This window comes from Chiloscyllium plagiosum, unplaced genomic scaffold (assembly GCF_037043375.1).
Source record: "Chiloscyllium plagiosum isolate Xiang-an unplaced genomic scaffold, Cpla_swu_hap1 HiC_scaffold_11, whole genome shotgun sequence".
In the NCBI taxonomy this organism is placed as follows: Eukaryota; Metazoa; Chordata; class Chondrichthyes; order Orectolobiformes; family Hemiscylliidae; genus Chiloscyllium; species Chiloscyllium plagiosum.
In genome coordinates this window covers 18,492,603-18,512,500 of record NW_028270149.1, presented here as the reverse complement: position 1 = coordinate 18,512,500, position 19,898 = coordinate 18,492,603, and the positions used below count along the sequence as shown (strand labels likewise).

Genomic DNA, 19,898 nt, shown 5'->3' with positions numbered 1-19,898 from the left:
CACCTATCACATTTCCGACACCCCTCCCCCAAGTCCCTCCTCCCTACCTTTTATCTTAGCCTGCTGGACAAACCTTCCTCATTCCTGAAGAAGGGCTTATGCCCGAAACGTCGATTCTCCTGTTCCCTGGATGCTGCCTGACCTGCTGCGCTTTTCCAGCAACACATTTCCAGCGCTAATTGCAATGATACCAAGCTGTGCAAATTCCTATCATTTCATAAATCAAGAACAACTGTGCACAATGAATCAATTCTAGCAATTTTGCTAGAAATAGGTTTGCTATAAATAAGTAATCGAAGATACTTCTGAGTTTGAATTTTGTCAGCCAATCTTTGTTATTTTACTTCACATGCCTTGCTCATTTTCATCATTTGTTTCAGGAAATGGTTTTGGTTGCATCTTTCAGTGACTACTGACTCATGGCTGACAATTCACTTTACAATATCTCTAAGGTTTTCTTTGATGACCATCTGTCATGTGAATATGTCAAATTGGCGATTATTTACTATCAAAGCATGTCCTTCAATCATAGCTTTGTAGGTACAGATTACTCGCCTGATTCTTCCGAAAAAAAAATCCGTCGTAGCACTCTGACCTTGATTTGTAGTGACAGATGTGCCAGAGTAGATGCTTTCAAGAGAGAGGAGAAACCAGATTAAGTACAAACAAAATGAAATGTCAGACAAACAGGGGTCAAAACTGAATGCTGTCAGCCCTCTTGATGGATGCTGAACCAGGGGAAAACAACCCACTAATTTCACAGTACAATGTCCTGCATCCAAACACAGCTCGAAGTTTGTCCAACACCTTATTCGGTTGGGCAATATTAAGTTAGTTCCAGCAAATGGAATACCTAAAATAAATTAGATGTGACATGAAGGGGTACTGAGGGGCATTTGTAGATTTTTAAATTGAACTCCAATTCCACACGCAAGCTAATGCTCTCATGATTAGTGTTGCTTCTGACCAACCAAAATATTTTGTGTATATATACATAGTCACAAATGCAGTCCTGTACAGTTGCATATCAAAGAAACAAACAAACATTGGAGTTTGACTCTATCCAAAAAAACAAAAGCCCTCTCTACACATTCAATACTATACATACATTTGAGGCACTAGGAAGGTCTGATAACTGAGCAATTAACTTCCACGAGAAGACCTCAGACAGCTGTCTTTCCCCACTGCGCCTTGGTGGTAGCAGCTGCCCCAAGCTTTAGTGCATCCCTCAGCACAAAGTTGGAAGGCCAACAGGTTTTGAACAGGCCAAGGAGTATCTTTCACCGGGTTGATGGTCCTCCAAGTGCAGCTGATGTTTGACTCAGTGTGCGTCCCGGGGAACAGACCATAGAGTACAGAGCTGCTCAGAATGAATCTCGACAAAAACCCACTGCATCAGTCTCCAGACTTCCTTTGCAAAAGCACATTCCAGTAGGAGATGTTTCACAGTCTTTACTCCCCTGCAGCTGCTTCGAGGGTAGTGTGCTGTGGCACAGATTGACCAGGTATACATGAAGGATCTCACAGACCAAATTTTTTTTTATTTCAAAAATATACTTTATTCATAAAATACTTTGATGGCCTGTACAGTTGGACATGCCATACATATGTAAACATTCCATTTGTTTGCAGACCGAAACAGAGTAATCATTCCTATTTACAGGTCGGTACGATTACATTTTTGGCTGAGGCGTCAGCAGAACCCAAATGACTGCGTGGGCCCCCTGTTCTGCTTTAGCCAGGTAGACGTTACACAGTGGTCTTTCCCCACCGCGCCTTGGCGGCAGCTGCCCCAAGCTTCAGCGCGTCCCTCGACACATAGTCCTGGACCTTGGAATGTGCCAGTCTGCAACACTCAGTCGGGGTCAGCTCCTTCAGCTGGAAGATCAACAGGTTTCGGCCCGCCCAGAGAGCGTCCTTCACCGAGTTGATGATCCTCCAGGCACAGTTGATGTTCGTCTCGGTGTGCGTCCCGGGGAACAGGCCGTAGAGCACGGAGTCCCGTGTCACGGCGCTGCTCGGGATGAACTTCGACAAACACCACTGCATTCCTCTCCAGACTTCTTCTGCATAGGCATTTTCCAGAAGGAGGTGTGTGACAGTCTCGTCCCCACCGCAGCCGCTTCGAGGGCAGCGTGCGGTGCGGCTGAGAGTCCGGGCATGCATAAAGGATCTCACAGGCAGAGCCCTTCTCACTACCAGCCAAGCCATGTCTTGGTGCTTGTTGGAAAGTTCTGGCGATGAGGCATTCTGCCAAATGGCTTTGACAGTCTGCTCAGGGAACCGCTCGATAAGATCCGCCCTCTCCTTTTCCCAAAGGGTCTCAAGGACACTATGTGCTGACCACTTCCTGATGGACTTGTGGTCAAACGTGTTTTTCTTCATAAACTTCTCCATGAAGGACAGGTGATACGGAACGGTCCAACTACTCGGAGCGTTCCGCGGCAGCGAGGCCAGGCCCATCCTTCGCAACACCGGGGACAGGTAGAACCTCAGTACGTAGTGACACTTGGTGTTTGCGTACTGGGGATCCACGCACAGCTTGATGCAGCCACACACAAAGGTGCCCATCAGGGTGAGAGTGGCATTAGGTGTGTTTTTTCCCCCGTTGCCCAGATCTTTGTACAGCGAGTCCCTTCGGACCCGGTTCATCTTTGACCTCCATATAAACTGGAAGATGGCCCAGGTGACTGCAGCGGCACAGGTTCTGGGAATAGGCCAGACCTGTGCCACGTATAATAGCAATGACAGTGCCTCACACCTGATGACCAGGTTTTTTCCCACAATGGAGAGCGACCGTAGCTTCCATCTGCCCAGTCTCTGCCTCACTTTGCTGATTCGCTCCTCCCAAGATTTGGCGCATGCCCCAGCCCCCCCGAACCAAATACCCAGCACCTTCAGGTGGTCGGTCCTGACGGTGAAGGGGATCGAGGAATGGTCGGTCCAGTTCCCGAAGAGCATGGCCTCGCTCTTGCCTCGGTTTACTTTGGCCCCCGAGGCCCGTTCGAACTGGTCACATATGCACATGAGTCTGTGCACTCACAGCGGATCCGAGCAGAAAACGGCGACGTCATCCATGTACAGGGAGGCCTTAACCTGCAGGCCTCCGCTGCCAGGAATAGTCACCCATCTCAGGCTCGCATCCTTCCTGATGGACTCGGCAAATGGCTCTATGCAGCACACAAACAAGGCAGGAGAGAGGGGGCAGCCCTGCCTGACTCCAGATCTGACTGGGAAGCTACCTGATTTCCACCCATTGATTGAGACTGCCCTGACAATGTTGGTATAGAGCAGTCTGATCCAATTGCAGATTCCCTCCCCAAAGCCCATTTTGGAGAGAACATCTCTCATATATCTATGTGATATCCTGTCAAAGGCTTTCTCCTGGTCCAGGCTGATTAGGCAGGTGTCCAACCCTCTGTCCTGCACGTAGGCGATCGTATCCCTGAGGAGTGCGAGACTCTCAGCGATCTTCCTGCCCGGCACAGCACAGGTTTGGTCAGGGTGAATCACCGTCCCCAGAGCAGACCTGACCCGGTTGGCGATTACCTTTGACAGAATTTTGTAATCCCCATTCAACAGTGAGATTGGTCTCCAATTTTTGAGTTCCTCCCTCTCCCCTTTCCGCTTGTAGACGAGGGTGATGATGCCTTTCCTCATGAATTCACTCATGGTACCTGGCTGAAGCATACTGACATACACCTCCAGCAGGTCCCGGCCAATCAAGTCCCACAGAGCGGAATAGAGCTCGACCGGTAAGCCATCACTTCTGGGAGTTTTATTCATTTCGAAGGACTCGAGGGCCTCGGTCAGCTCGTCCAGAGATAGCGGCTGGTCCAGCCTCTCCCATGTTCTGTCGTCTAAGACCTCCATGATAGAGGACAGGAACGACTGGGAGGCCGCGCTGTCGGTCGGCTTCACGTCATACAGACTGGCAAAGAAGGATTTACTGATCCTCATGACGTCAGCCTGAGATGACGTTACCGAGCCATCTTCTTCCTTCAGGCTGCTGAGCACGGAGCTCTCTTTGTGCACCTTCTGGAAGAAGAAACGTGAGCACGTCTCGTCCTGCTTCACCGAGCGGACTCTGGACCGGAAGATTATCTTGGAGGTCTCCGAAGCAAAGAGCGAGGCTTGCTGGCCCTTCACCTCCTTGAGGTCCTCCGTGACATCGACCCTCATCGTCTTCAGCAGGAGCAGGTTCTGTATACTTTCCTGGAGCTGGGACAGTTTTCCCCACCTCTCTCTCGCATCCTGAACACCTTTGAGGATGAAGAACCTCATGATGTTCCCTTTTACTGTTTCCCACCAGTCGGCTGGGGACTCAAAGAGGGGCTTCATGGTTCTCCAACCTGCGTAGTCCCTCTTGAGCTCCCCAATGTTTCCCGGGGTCAACAGCTTTGTGTTCAGCTTCCACGTTCCCTTACCAGCCCGCTGCTCGTCCTGTAGGTGACAGTTGGCCAGCAGGAGGCAGTGGTCAGAGAAGAACACCGGCTTGACGTCGGTGGATCTGACCGAGAGCATTCGGGACACAAACAGGTAATCTATCCTTGAGCGGATAGGCCCGTCTGCCCGTGACCAGGTGTATCTACGCTGCGCTCCATCTGCAGGGGTGCTGAAGACGTCATGCAGCTTGGCATCTTTGACCGTGTCCATCAGGGCTCTGGACGTGGCGTCCAGTTTACTGTCCCCCCCCGCTGGATCGTCCATCTGCATCAGACCAAAAATGCAGGAGTGCTCTCAGTAGTTTCTGCACATTTCTGCACAGCCCCTGCAGTCAAGTGATATGATTGACAAACTGATGCACTCTTTACTGCACCCAATCTTTACAAAGGTCACCTTCCGGATTTTCAGGAGATTCCAAGAATAGTTGCTTTCTCAGAGTTCCATCACACCCATGGCTTGCTTCCCCCTCTCCCTCTGTTGTGCCATTAGATGTCTCTCACACCCACCCTCAATATTCAAATGATTTTCCCCTGCCATGTTTACAGCAAGGCCATTGGCTAATTCCAAAAAAAACAGAAGTTCCACCCACTGCATTTCTGCAAATGTGAGAAAGGACCAGCATTTTTCCTTATGTCTTGGATCCCACTGTTCTAATACTTAAAGGCAAACCTAACACATTGATGTAGAGTGCTGCTACAAGGGAGCTTCAGATATTAAGGAACTCTCATTTTACAAGGAAGCTATAGTTAATCTCTTCAGATCAGGGAATTTGGAAGGCACTGCAACAGATGGAAGCACTGACTGACTGTATGCCCTATATTATTTATATATTCCACACACATTGTGTACAAATGAATCAGAGTGCACGATGATATAAGTGCTGCCCCAGGCACAAAAATATTACAAATTTTAAAAACTGCAATTTTTCAAAAAAAAATGGACTTTTATGAAGAACTATGAAGCTGGTGCTCAGGAGGTAAGGTGATTTTTTGCAACATCACCCCAGATTATCAAATTTCTGGAAAGTTCCAAATTGAATCATTTTGGCTCTTCCTTGGATTGACATAGCTGAGGAGCCCCTCTTTGTGGAATTTACCCCTGCCGTTTTGTGAATCTTACTCCAAAACACAGACGCAGTGGACATTGCGATTGAATGTGCAGAATTATTCCCTCCTTGATGTGGCATGAACAATGATGAGAAAGTGGGGAAAATATAAAAGGAAATAATTTGATTTTTCATTTAAGCTTTAAAAGGTGACTTGGGAATCTTACCACTGAGCAGCGACCAACTTATTGTGATGCATTGTATATATCATTAAAGGCCTAACTTACCTTATCTATATTCAACTTCTAATTCTCTTCTTCTTCATTGAGAAAGTGGGCAACACAAACTCTGGATCTGTAAATCAGGATAGGAATTATACATTTAATGATAGAGTCCTGGAGATTGATGCCGAATAAAGAGACCTTGGGGTGCAGATTCACAGTTCCTTTAAGGTGGAGTGACAGGTAGACAGGTTGGTGAAGACGACATTTGGTACACTTGCCTTCATCGGTCAGTGCATTGACAATAGGGGTTTGGAAGTCCTGTTGTGGCTGTACAGGACATTGGTTAGGCCACTTTTGGGATAGTGCATTTGTTTCTGGTCTCCCTGCTATAGGAAAGATATTGTGAAGTTTGAAAGGGTTCGGAGAAGATTTACAAGGATGTTGCCAGGGTTGGAGGATTAGAGCTATAGGGAGAGGCTGAACAGGCTGGAGCTATTTTCCCTGGAGCGTCGGAGGTTGAGAGGTGACCTTATAGAGGTTTATAAAATCATGAGGGGCATGGATAGGGTGAATAGCCCCTATCCCAGGATAGGGGAGTGCAAAACTAGAGGGCATAGGTTTAAGGTGAGAGGGGAAAGATTTGAATGGGAGCTGGAAATGTGTTGCTGGAAAGGCGCAGCAGGTCAGGCAGCATCCAGGGAACAGGAGAATCGATGTTTCGGGCATAAGCCCTTCTCAAGATTTGAATGGGACCCAAGGGACAACTTTTTCATGCAGAGGGGATGCATGTATGGAATGAGCTGCCAGAGGAAGTGGTGGAGGCTGGTACAATTACAACATTGAAATAGGTACATGTATAGAAAGGGTTTAGAGGGATATGGGCCAAATGGTGGTAAACGAGACTGGATTAATTTAAGGTATCTGGTCAGCAGGGTAAGTTGGGCTGAAGGGTCTGTTTCCACGCTGTACATCTCGATGACTCTATGACTGTAGCTCACCAAGTGGTTATTCCAAGGAACACAGGCATCTCATGCATCGAAATAGGATCCTTCATAGCTCTTAACTTGCTTTGTTAGCACTTACTGTGCACTTACTTGGAAGCTGCCAGCCTCTGTCTATTTCATGTTGCTTTCTCAGCACATATTCTAGGCATCAGCTCTGACTAACGGGCTGCCAGCCTTTGTGTGACCTACATTGTTTTCTTTGCACACAGAGTCTTTATTGCTCAGGTCCAGTCTCTGTGGCTTTCAGCACAAAGGGAGAGTTAAGCAGCTCTTCCCGGTAGGCCGCTCTGGACAGTCAAGGGATAGACCCTGAGCAGCAACTTGCTCAATCAATGTCACACTTGCAGCATGTGGCAAATATACTGCATGTAATTTAAGAAAATAGTGATGTCTGAAAGCCAAAGGGGAGCAGACCTTAGTGGGGTAAGTAGGGACTACAGTCAGACAGGGAGCTGCTGCCACAATCATTGAAGAGGCTCATCCAATCCAATTCAAGTAATTGATCCTGGGGGTCGATGTCCTTGCAGCCCAGGGATCAGGTAACAGTCAGTCCTGCAGTCCGAGTACAACCAGTCCGCGGATTACAACTATGTCAGTCAGGGTACTGTGAGATACCAATCCAGGGGCTGCTCTGTGCTCAGTAAGGGCTGTCCTGCCAAGGGAGTCCAGGGGCTGGCTCACAGTTCATCCTGGGCTTATGCTCAACAATGGTCAGGGAAAGCCCATGAAGTCCTAGGGAAAGCAGGCAACTCAAGTCTGGGGACGGGCTTCATTATACTGGTTCACAAGGGTATGGTGAGAAGTGATAGGGGAATTGTAGACAGTAAGAAGGGTCCTCATAAGAGGGAAAGAGGCAGGGGACTGGGGACTCCTTAAGGGGAGGAATGTTCACACCTGCCAAGGTAACTCTGGCCTCTACATGGGGAGGGTGAAATGCCAACAAAGGCATGGGAGCTTCCAAAGTCATGGACTCTGGGTAAAACCTGAAATTAATATTTATATAAAGGGGCTCAACAGAAACAGGGGTAGTCTGGAAGGTCTTAGGGGCCACTGGGAGAACCAAACGAAAAGGGAATGAAAGGTGGGAGCAAACTCATGTGTTACCGTGAGGCCTGCAGGTCATTCATAGTGAAATGACATTGGATTATTGTCAGTTAGATTATAAATTACCCGAGCAATAACTATACAAAATGGCTGATACTTCAGGCAAAAATGGATGCACTAAGTTACTGTTTCTTACTTGGGGGTGGGTGGAACAAAACGCTTGGAATCTGACACCCTGATGGGGGCAATTGCAGTAATCATATATCCGCCGATTCTGTAATGGCACCCATCTGGCTACAATCAGACTTCATCATCATTCTGGACTAGTGGTGCTGGAAGAGCACAGCAGTTCAGGCAGCATCCAAGGAGCAGCGAAATCAATGTCACACTTGCAGCATGTGGCAAATATACTGCATGTAATTTAAGAAAATAGCAAAAGCCCTTCATCAGGAATAAAGGCAGTGAGCCTGAAGCATGGAGAGATAAGCTAGAGGAGGGTGGGGGTGGGGAGAAAGTAGCGTAGAGTACAATTGGTGAGTGGGGAGGGGGAATAAAGGTGATAGGTCAGGGAGGAGAGGGTGGAGTGGTTAGGTGGAAAAGGAGATAGGCAGGTAGGACAAGTCCGGACAAGTCATGGGGACAGTGCTGAGCTGGAAGTTTGGAACTAGGGTGAGGTGGGGGAAGGGAAAATGAGGAAACTGTTGAAGTCCACATTGATGCCCTGGGGTTGAAGTGTTCCAAGGCGGAAGATAAGGTGTTCTTCCTCCAGGCGTCTGGTGGTGAGGGAGCGGCGGTGAAGGAGGCCCAGGACCTCCATGTCCTTGGCAGAGTGGGAGGGGGAGTTGAAATGTTGGGCCACGGGGCGGTTTGGTTGATTGGTGCGGGTGTCCCGGAGATGTTCCCTAAAGCGCTCTGCTATAAGGTGCCCAGTCTCCCCAATGTAGAGGAGACCACATCGGGAGCAACGGATACAATAAATGATATTAGTGGATGTGCAAGTAAAACTTGGATTGATGTGGAAGGCTCCTTTAGGGCCTTGGATAGAGGTGAGGGAGGAGGTGTGGGCGCAGGTTTTACAGTTCCTGCGGTGGCAGGGGAAAGTGCCATGATGGGAGGGTGGGTCGTAGGGGGGCGTGGACCTGACCAGGTAGTCATGGAGGGAACGGTCTTTGCGGAAGACGGAAAGGGGTGGGGAGGGAAATATATCCCTGGTGGTGGGGTCTTTTTGGAGGTGGCAGAAATGTCGGCGGATGATTTGGTTTATGCGAAGGTTGGTAGGGTGGAAGGTGAGCACCAGGGGCGTTCTGTCCTTGTTACGGTTGGAGGGGTGGAGTCTGAGGGCGGAGGTGCGGGATGTGGACGAGATGCGTTGGAGGGCATCTTTAACCATGTGGGAAGGGAAATTGCGGTCTCTAAAGAAGGAGGCCATCTGGTGTGTTCTGTGGTGGAACTGGTCAGGTGATTCAGTTTCAAAAATGCAAATTAAAAGTTATTTCTTTAAGCAAACATTACCACTATTAAGTGTACACCAATTGCTTCCTTGTCCTGCCAGTGAAACAACTGTAATGAGAATAAAGCACTTAAAAGTGGTACCGTAAGTTCTTTTTTCGCAATCACATTCAAAATTTAGCATTGAAAGACAATGCTTTGCAGCTGCCACATTCACATGTTGAAATGTAAGTATGCGAGGACATAGTCGGTAATGAGCAAGGATGGATTTTTTTTGGTGTGGCCTATCATGGTGGCTTACAAGCAGAATTCTACTCCCATTCTAGTTTGAATGTTTGGATTGTACAGCATGGTGGCTTAGTGGTTAGCACTGCTGCCTCACAGCACCAGGGACCCAGGTTCGATTCCAACTTCGGGTGACAGTCTGTGTAGAGTTTGCACATTCTTCCTGTGTCTGCTTGGATTTGCTCTGGTTTCCTCTCACAATCCAAAGATGTGTGGGTTCGGTGAATTGGCCATGCTAACTTGTCCATAATGTTCAGGGATATATAGGTTAGGTGCATTAGTCATGGGTGAAAATAGGGTAGCGGAATGGGTCTGGGTGGGTTACTCTTCGGAAGATTGATGTGGACTTGTTGGGCCAAAGGCCCTATTTCCACTCTGCAGGGATTCTATGATCTGACATACCTCAGAGTTACTCATAGATTCATAGAAATGTGCAGCATGGAAACACACCCTTCAGTCCAACCCGTCCATGCTGACCAGATATCCCAACCCTAATCTAATCCCACCTGCCAGCACCCAGCCCATACCCCTCCAAACCCTTTCTATTCATATACCAATCCTGATGCCTTTAAAATGTTGCAATTGTACCAGCCTCCACCACTTTCTCTGGCAGCTCATTCCATACACGTATCACCCTCTGTGTGAAAAGTTGCCCCTTAGATCTCTGGCAACATCCTTGTAAATCTTTTCTGAACCCTTTCAAGTTTCAAAACATCTTTCCGATAGGAAGGAGACTAGAATTGCATGCAATATTCCAACAGTGGTGGCACGGTGGCACAGTGGTTAGCACTGCTGCCTCACAGCGCCAGAGACCTGGGTTCAATTCCCCCCTCAGGCGACTCTCTGTGTGGAGTTTGCACATTCTCCCCGTGTCTGCGTGGGTTTCCTCCGGGTGCTCCGGTTTCCTCCCACTGTCCAAAAATGTGCAGGTTAGGTGAAGGGGTAAATGTAGGGGAATAGGTCTGGGTGGGTTGTGCTTCGGCGGGTCGGTGTGGACTTGTTGGGCCGAAGGGCCTGTTTCCACACTCTAAGTAATCTAAGTAAAAAATCTAATCTAATCTAAGTGGCCTAACCAATGTCCTGTACAGCTGCAACATGACCTCCCAACTCCTGTACTCAATACTTTGACCAATAAAGGAAAGCAAACCAAATGCTTTCTTCACTATCCTATCTACATACGACTCCACTTTCAAGGAGCGAGGTGTAAAAATGGAAGCCTCTAGGCCACGTTGTATAATGGCATAACATGACGCTCCATTGTGATGAATGAGGGTCCAGGAATTCCTTCAATTAAATTGTATTATCGTCTTGGAAGCACCCACAGATTATCTGCTCACAGATCTCACATGGAGATCGCCATAGATGGGGCTATTGAAGCCTGGATCAACTTGTAAGACAATGTAATGAGATTAGATTAGATTACTTACAGTGTGGAAACAGGCCCTTCGGCCCAACAAGTCCACAACGCCCCGCTGAAGCGCAACCCACCCATACCCTTACATTTACCCCTTACCTAACACTACGGGCAATTTAGCATGGCCAATTCACCTGACCTGCACATCTTTGGACTGTGGGAGGAAACCGGAGCACCCGGAGGAAACCCACGCAGACACGGGGAGAACGTGCAAACTCCACACAGTCAGTCGCCTGAGGCGGGAATTGAACCCGGGTCTCTGGCGCTGTGAGGCAGCAGTGCTAACCACTGTGCCACCGTGCAGAGGAGTCAGTGATCACAACATTATAAGTAAGAACAGCAAACTCCAGTGGTGGCTGCACAGTCTCCAGAGGGAGAAGAAGCAGCTGAAGGTTCGCCCAGGAGATGAAGCAGAATGACACGACCCTGTAACTACACGTCACTGTCATTTTTTAAAAAACTGTGTGAAGGTCAAGGTAGCTGTCCTGAATTTCTATCACAATGGTTTGTTTTAAGGTCTAACAGGGTTTCTCCCAATCCCCTATTCATAAATGCATTTGGGATGGTACTGATGCCAATTTCTCCACAGGATTTCATATCCTCCTCCCATCAGTGCATGTTGTTATCATCCTAGTTCATGTTATTAACGGACAGGTCAGATCCCAGACTGAAACCTGACTTGATAAGATTTTTTTGTTTTGTTTATATCAAGGTGGTTTCTCACTGAAATACAAACATGCAATTCCAACAAAAAAAAGGTGTTTAATAGAATAAAAGATAAAACTCCCACAGTAGATGGACTACATCCCAGAGTTCTGAAGGATGTAGCTGAGGAGATTGTGGAGGATTGGTGGCAATTTACAAGAATCACTGGAGTCACAGGGAGGGTACTAGAGGACTAGAAAATGGCTGATGTGACACATGTTCAAGAAGGGAGGAAGGCAGAAGACAAGAAACTATTGGATGGTTCGCCTGAGCTTGGTCAATGATACTATTTTAGAATCCATTAGTAAGGATGAAATTACAGTGTACTTGGAAGTGCATGGTAAAATAGTGTTGAATCAGCACAGCTTCATCAAGTGGAGATCATGTTAGAATTCTGTTAGAATTCTCTGAGGAGGTAATAAACAAGCTAGGCAATTCAAACCAGTAAACGTGATCTATATGGATTACCAGAAGGCCTTTGACAAGGTACTGCACAGGAGGCTGCTAAATATGATAAGAGCACATGGTGTTTGGGACAAGGTACTAACATGGATAGAGGATTGGTTGACTAGCAGAAGGCAGTAAGTGGGGATAAAGCAGTCTTTTTTAGGATGGCAGCTGGAGACTAACACGTTTCATAAGGGTCAGTGTAGGGACCACAACTATTCACATTTCCATTAACAATCTGGACAAAGGAACTGAAGGCATTGTTGTTAAGTTTGCAGATAACACAAAGATAGGTGAAAGGGCAGATAGTGTTGAGGAAGTAGAGAGGCTCCAGAAGAAATTGGACAGACTCGAGAGTGGCCAAGGAAGTGACAGAGGGAATACAATGTGAGAAAGTGTGAGGGTATGTACTTTGGCAGAAAGAATAGAGGCACAGGCTACTTTCTAAATGGGGAAAGGCTTCGCAAACCTGAAGCATGAAGGGACTTGGAAGTCCTAGTTCAGGATTCTCTCAAGGTTAACATGCAGCTTAATTTGGCAGTAAGGAAGGAAAATGTAATGTTAACATTCATTTCAAGAGGGCTAGAATACAAGAGCAGAGATGTACTGTTGAGGCTATATGAGGCTCTTGTCAGACCCCATTTGGAAAATTGTGAGCAGTTTTGGGCCCTGTATCTAAGGAAGGATGTGCTGGCATTAGAGATAATCCAAAGGAGGTTTACAGGAATGATCCTGGGGATGAAGGGCTTATCAAATAAGGAGCGGTTGAGGACTTTGAGTCTGTACTCTGTACTAGAAGGATGAGGGGGATCTCATTGAAACTTACATGACACTGAGAGGCTGGATAGAGCAAATGTGGAGAAGATGTTTCTACTAGTAGGAGAGACTAGGACCACAAAGCACAGCCTCAGGTTGATGTGATGACCTTTTAGAACTGAGGTAAGGAGGCATTTCTTTAGGCAGATGGTGGTGAATCTGTGGAACTCAAAGCCACAGAGAGCTGTGGAGACCAAGTCACTGAGTGTATTTAAGACAGAGATAAATAGGTTCTTGATTCGTAAGAGCATCGAGGATTACAGGGAGAAGGCAGGAGAATGGGGTTGAAAAAAATATCAGCCATGATCTGAATGGTGGAGCAGACTTGATAGGCCAAATGGTCTAATCCTACTCCTATATCGAATACTCTTATGGTTTTATTACACCACAAAAATATAATAAACAAAACTATTTCCATGTAACACAAATTTAAAGGTTCTGAAGCATACGATAAACATATAAATCCCTTAATCCCTTCATTCTCAAATGGTGGACTGAGTAGTGTAGATCTTCCAGCTGTTCCTGAGATTCAGGCTTACTTTTAGATTTACTTCTATATTTCTTACACGAATACCAAATGCTTGGAGGGACATAAGCCAAGTGCAGGCAGGGGGACTAGTTTAGTTTGGGATTATGCTCGTGTGGACTGTTTGGACCAAAGGGTCTGTTTCTGTGCCGTATGACTCTAACTCTATGATTCTAGGGCACCAATTCACTCTGCTAATTGACTGGTGCCGTTTCCTTATTCTGTTCCATTGATTGAAGCTCTCTTTCGGTCTTTAGTTTTCCTTCCTGTGCACTGAGCTACAAAGAATCAATATATTTGTTAACACGTGCTGACCACTACCCCTTGTGCATGATCAGAGGCATCCTAAACTCAAATTGGCTTAGTCGTGTATGATCAGTGCATGAACAGTTCATGGTCAATTTTATGATGTGGAGGTGCCAGTGTGGGACTGGGGTGGACAAAGCCAGAAGTCACATGACACCAGCACTGCTCCAAAGAGCAACAGTCCGAAAGCTTGTGATTTCAAATAAACCTGGTGGACTATCACCTGGTGTCGTGTGACTTTTGACCTGGTCAGGTTTAGATTGGTTAGATAGCAATCTATCCAATTTTTGATTGGTTTCTTTAAAAGCAGTGGTCACCTGAATGTCACCACTTCCTACATTCTTCTGATTTGTTCTTGGACGTGGTAATCACTTCTGTAAACAATCATCCCTTTGTAACAGCTTGTCTTTCTTAGCTTACCAACACCATCGATCTTTAGCAAGATAAGTTAGCTGAGTTTTAGACCAACCAACCCAACCACCCCGTGGCTCAACACTTCAACTCCCCCTCCCACTCCACCAAGGACATGCAGGTCCTTGGACTCCTCCATCGCCAGACCATAGCAACACGACGGCTGGAGGAAGAGTGACTCATCTTCCGCCTAGGAACCCTCCAACCACAAGGGATGAGCTCAGACTTCTCCAGTTTCCTCATTTCCCCTCCCCCCATCTTGTCTCAGTCCCAACACTCGAACTCAGCACCACCTTCCTAACCTGCAATCTTTTTCCTGACCTCTCCGCCCCCCCAGCCCCACTCCAGCTTATCACCCTCACCTTAACCTCCGTCCACCTATCGCATTTCCAACGCCCCTCCTCCAAGTCCCTCCTCCCTACCTTTTATCTTAGCCTGCTTGACACACTTTCCTCATTCCTGAAGAAGGGCTCATGCCCGAAACATCGATTCTCCTGCTCCTTGGATGCTGCCTGACCTGCTGCGCTTTTCCAGCAACACATTTTCAGCTCTGGTCTCCAGCATCTGCAGTCCTCACTTTCTCCTAGGAGTTTTAGATTATGTATTGTCATCGCCTACTGATTATCATCCCAAATGGCCCAACTAATATATCGCTGTATTCAGGAAAATCAATCAATATTCTTTAATTATAATAACTGTGTCTGATTCTGCAATAGCTGATGACACTTAAAACACATTAAAGCACAAAATAACCATCAAAACTAATGCACACTGGGCTAGTACATACTTTATAATTTTAAAACTAACCCATTTAAAAACATAACTGTGTTTTTGAATAAAAGCCTTCTTCCTCAAACTATTCTCACATTAGTTTGACTAAATTTATGCTGGCTTTAGCAATAAAAACAACCTAAAACTATGATTAAAAATCACACAACATCAAGTTATGGTCCAACAGGTTTATTTGAAAGTCCAAGCTTTTGGAGCACTGCTCCTTCGTCAGTCCACTCCAGTCTAACACCGGCACCTCCACATCATAAAACCATGATGTTACCTTTAAAGTGGTCCCTTGGTCTTTCATTCTTACAGAAACGAATCACAATTAAACAAAATATAACTTAACTCCTCATTAGCCAGTCAGAGCTCCTCTGCTTATCAGTTCCTTTTTTTATTTCTTTCTTTTCCTCTTTGCAGCAGTTTTTCATTTCCCCACCCCACTACCCCAACTTCTTAAACTACCCTACCCTACCTGAAGAATGGAGGTGAGACGAAGGGAGCTGAGTCAGGGTGGGAGCCTGGGCAGGTGTGGAGCACATGGGCTGAGTAGCAGAGCAGGGAGCAGAGTGAGGAGAAAGTGAGGACTGCAGATGCTGGAGATCAGAGTCGAGAGTGTGGAAAACCACAGCAAGTCAGGCAGCATTCCAAGGAGCAGGAAAATCGATGTTTCTGATGAAGGTCTCTGGCTCGAAATGTGGATTGTCCTGCCCCTCGGATGCTGCCTGACCTGCTGTGCTTTTCCAGCAACTCACACTCAACAGGTAGCAGAGCAGGTTGTGGGCTGAAGTCTGGAGTGGCAGTAGGGCGAGCATGGGCTGGGTCCTGGAGGGGGGGCAGTAGGGTGAGCATGGGCTGGGTCCTGGAGGGGGGGCAGTAGGGCGAGCATGGGCCAGGTCCCGGAGGGGGGTAGTAGGGCGAGCATGGGCTGGGTCCCGGAGGGGGGGCAGTAGGGTGAGCATGGGCTGGGTCCCGGAGGGGGGCAGTAGGGCGAGCATGGGCTGGGTCCCGGAGGGGGGGCAGTAGGGTGAGCATGGGCTGGGTCCCGGAGGGGGGCAGTAGGGTGAGCATGGGCTGGGTCCCGGAGGGGAGCAGCAGGGAGAGCATGGGCTGGGTCCCGGAGGGGGGGCAGTAGGGTGAGCATGGGCTGGGTCACAGAGGGGAGCAGCAGGGAGAGCATGGGCTGGGTCCTGGAGGGGAGCAGCAGGGCGAGTCATGGGCTGGGTCCTGGAGGGGAGCAGCAGGGCGAGTCATGGGCTGGGTCCCGGAGGGGGGCAGCAGGGCGAGCATGGGCTGGGTCACGGAGGGAGGCAGTAGGGCGAGCATGGGCTGGGTCCCGGAGGGGGGGCAGTAGGGTGAGCATGGGCTGGGTCCCGGAGGGGGGCAGCAGGGTGAGTCATGGGCTGGGTCCCGGAGAGGGGCAGTAGGGTGAGCATGGGCTGGGTCCCGGAGGGGGGCAGCAGGGCGAGCATGGGCTGGGTACCGGAGGTGGGCAGCAGGGCAAGCATGGGCTGGGTCCCGGTGGGAGGCAGTAGGGTGAGCATGGGCTGGGTCCCAGAGGGAGCAGCAGGGAGAGCATGGGCTGGGTCCTGGAGGGGGGGCAGCAGGGCGAGTCATGGGCAGGGTCCTGGAGGGGAGCAGCAGGGCGAGTCATGTGCTGGGTCCTGGAGGGGGAGCAGCAGGGCGAGTCGTGGGCTGGTTCCTGGAGGGGGCAGCAGGGTGAGTCATGGGCTGGGTCCTGGAAGGGGCAGCAGGGTGAGTCATGGGCTGGGCCCTGGAGGGGGGGAGCAGGGCGAGTCATTGGCTGGGTCCTGGAGGGTGCAGCAGGGCGAGTCATTGGCTGGGTCCTGGAGGGGGCAGCAGGGCGAGTCATGGGCTGGGTCCTGGAGTGGTGGAGCAGGGCGTGTCATTGGCTGGGTCCTGGAGGGGGGGCAGCAGGGTGAGTCATGGGCTGGGTCCTGGAGGGGGGAGCAGGGCGAGCATGGGCTGGGTCCTGGAGGGGGCAGCAGGGCGAGTCATGGGCTGTGTCCTGGAGGGGGCAGCAGGGCGCATCATGGGCTGGGTCCTGGAGGGCGGCAGCAGGGCAAGTCATGGGCTGGGTCCTGGAGGGGGGCAGAAGGGCAAGTCATGGGCAGGGTCCTGGAGGGGAGCAGCAGGGCGAGTCATGTGCTGGGTCCTGGAGGGGGAGCAGCAGGGCGAGTCGAGGGCTGGTTCCTGGAGGGGGCAGCAGGGCGCATCATGGGCTGGGTCCTGGAGGGCGGCAGCAGGGCAAGTCGTGGGCTGGGTCCTGGAGGGGGGCAGCAGGGCGAGTCATGGGCTGGGTACTGGAGGGGGCAGCAGGGCAAGCATGGGCTGGGTCCCTGAGGGGGGGAGGCAGGGCGAGCATGGGCTGGGTCCCGGAGGGGGGGCAGCAGGGCAAGCATGGGCTGGGTCCTGGAGGGGGAAGCATGGCGTGCCATGGGCTGGGTCCTGGAGGGGGGCGCACAGCGAGTCATGGCTGGAGCCTGGAGTGCAGCAGGATGAGCATGGGCTGGGTCCTAGAGCAGTGAGGAGAGTGAGTCGCAGTCCCAGTCCTGGAGCAGGGACCAGAGTGAGTCCCAGGTGGAGACCAGCACGTGGAGAAAGCATGGTCTTGTGCTCTGAAGCCTGGCGGGCATAGACTCATATTCTAGAACTTGAGCACTTTATACATTTTTATTCTCACTGTGAACTTTTAAACTCTGTATTGCCATGCTTATCTACCTTTTACTATTTAAATTCTGTGAAACAGTTAAAGTATTCGAGTCCATGTGACAAAAAGGGTATTCTATTCTATTGCATTCTATTCTACCCTAGATTGATCAAATAAAATAATTAGGTTTTGAAAAATAGCTTGATCCTGCAACACTTACACTTGTTGAGCGAAGATTATCATTGACCTCCATCCTACACTGCTGGGCATTCCATTGGTACACAACACTGACTTGGCTACAATTCTGTAAACAAACAACAAACATCTGCAGATGTTGGCGATATAAAACAAAAGCAGAAATAGCTGAACAAACTCAGCAGGTGGCAGCATCTGTGGAGAGAAAGCAGTGTCAGCTATGTCTGATGCATCACCCTCACTTCAGCCCTCACCCCCTCTCTTCCCTCCCTGTGGTCCTCACTTACCATCACACCAGCATCCACATTCAGTGAATCATTTTTGCCACCTCCAGCAGGATGCCACCACCTGTCCCTGCACTGCCAGTGTTTTGCAGGGGCACCATGGTCCACTTCTTCGCTACTCTCAACACCTCCCAACAGCCCATGGCACCTTCCCCTTCAATTGCAGAAGGGTTTAATGCCTGCCCATTTGCTTCCACACTTCTAACTATCCATGGTCCCAGGCACATCTTCCAGGTGAAGCAGTGATATACCTGCATTTCACGCAATCTAGTCTACTGTGTTTGTTGTTCACAATGTTGTCTCCTCTACATAGGAGACTAAACGCATACTGGGAAGCTGCTTTGCGGAATACCTACACTCTGTCTGCAAAATTGACCCCAAAATTTCAGTTATTTGCTATTTCAACACACCACCCTGTTCCCTGTCCAACGTCTCTGTCTCAGGCTTGCTGCAGTGCTCTAGAAGCTCAGCGTAGGAGTTGGGTGAACAGCACCTGATTTTCCACTTGGAAATCTGTTTTCTGTTTTCCGTTTCTGTTAGTTACAATCTGTGTCCAGGCTGGCTAGGTCTGGTGGTGTGGCCTTCTTTGGCAGTCAGCTGGTAAATGGTCTGTCATTGTTTCCAGCAGCCACTCACTTGATCTTCAGGTCCCAGTCTGTGAAGCTGCGAGGTAGCTTTCCTTTCTTCTGAGCCGTACATTCAGTGATAATTTTCTAGCCCCGCAGTTGTGAAGGCCAACGGCTTGCAGCATCTGAAGTGGCGTGCAGCTGGGCTTTAAATATGACAACAAAGGCAGGAATGTCAAAAGCTTCTGTCAGTGGTGACCACTTCCACCTCTCATGCTGCTTGAGTCCTCTGTAAATGTATCCAAGAGCTGATTGTACAGCAGATGAAAAACAGAAGAATGACTAAGAGAAGTTTCTCTGAGCTACAGCAAACAGGATGGTATGAAACTCTTATAACAGATTTCTTTAACAAATGGAAAAAAAATCCATCTCACGGAGTCTACCCAAGAAAGCTGGCACGGTGGCTCAGTGGTTAGCACTGCTGCCTCACAGTGCCAGGGACCTGGGTTCTACCTCACCCTTGGGCGACTGTATGGTGTTTGCATATTCTCTGTGTGAGAAAGCTGCTCCTTTAACAAGGTTATGTTGTCCTTGGCTTTTTTTTCAGTGAGGTTATAAATGACACAGACACCAATAAAGTTTGGGGTCGAAGGGTTTTAGGGCCAATTTGATAATAGCTAAAAGAAACTGCCTCAGGCAGAAGGCTTTCAAGTTTTATAAAAACACTTGTACAATGAAAGGGGAGCGGCCAGTTCTCCTAGCTCAGCTTTTCTCTGGTTTGGTCTTGGTATTAGACAGTAGTGTGGAAAAAGCTGCTGGAGCCAAAGAGGTAGGTCCATACTGATCCTCTTTCTCTGAATTCTATCCTATAAGAACCTGTGTTTGATTTTACATTTTGTGCCAAGGTGTGCTTATGGGGATCCGTTGGATTTTTGGAGAGGTTAAATTATTCGGTATTCTGTTTTCTGTTGTTGGTGTCCCATTTAGTAATTTTGTAAATAAATTCTGTTTGTTTAAAACTAAGTAGTTTGACCAGCGGTATTTCTCCAGGAATATCTACTTTACACCTGCTTAAACTAACTAGCAAAGTTGGGGTCTGGGCTACCTTCTTGAGATGTTTTAAGGGGTCTGGCCTGGTCCATAACATCTGCATGTGTTTTCTTTGGGTGTTCTGGTTTATCCCACAGTCCAAAGATGTGCAGAATACTAAATTGCCAGTTGTGTCCTGGGATGTGTGAGTAAGCCATGGGAAATGCGGGGATAGTGGTTGGGTCTGGATGGGATAC

General features: G+C 48.8%; 1 pseudogene; it reads right to left on the bottom strand.

Moving 5' to 3' along the window:
* Nucleotides 1-1,693: 1,693 nt before the first annotated feature.
* On the bottom strand, nucleotides 1,694-18,745 carry LOC148148758 (uncharacterized; annotated as a pseudogene).
* Between the last annotated feature and the right edge of the window lie 1,153 nt (nucleotides 18,746-19,898).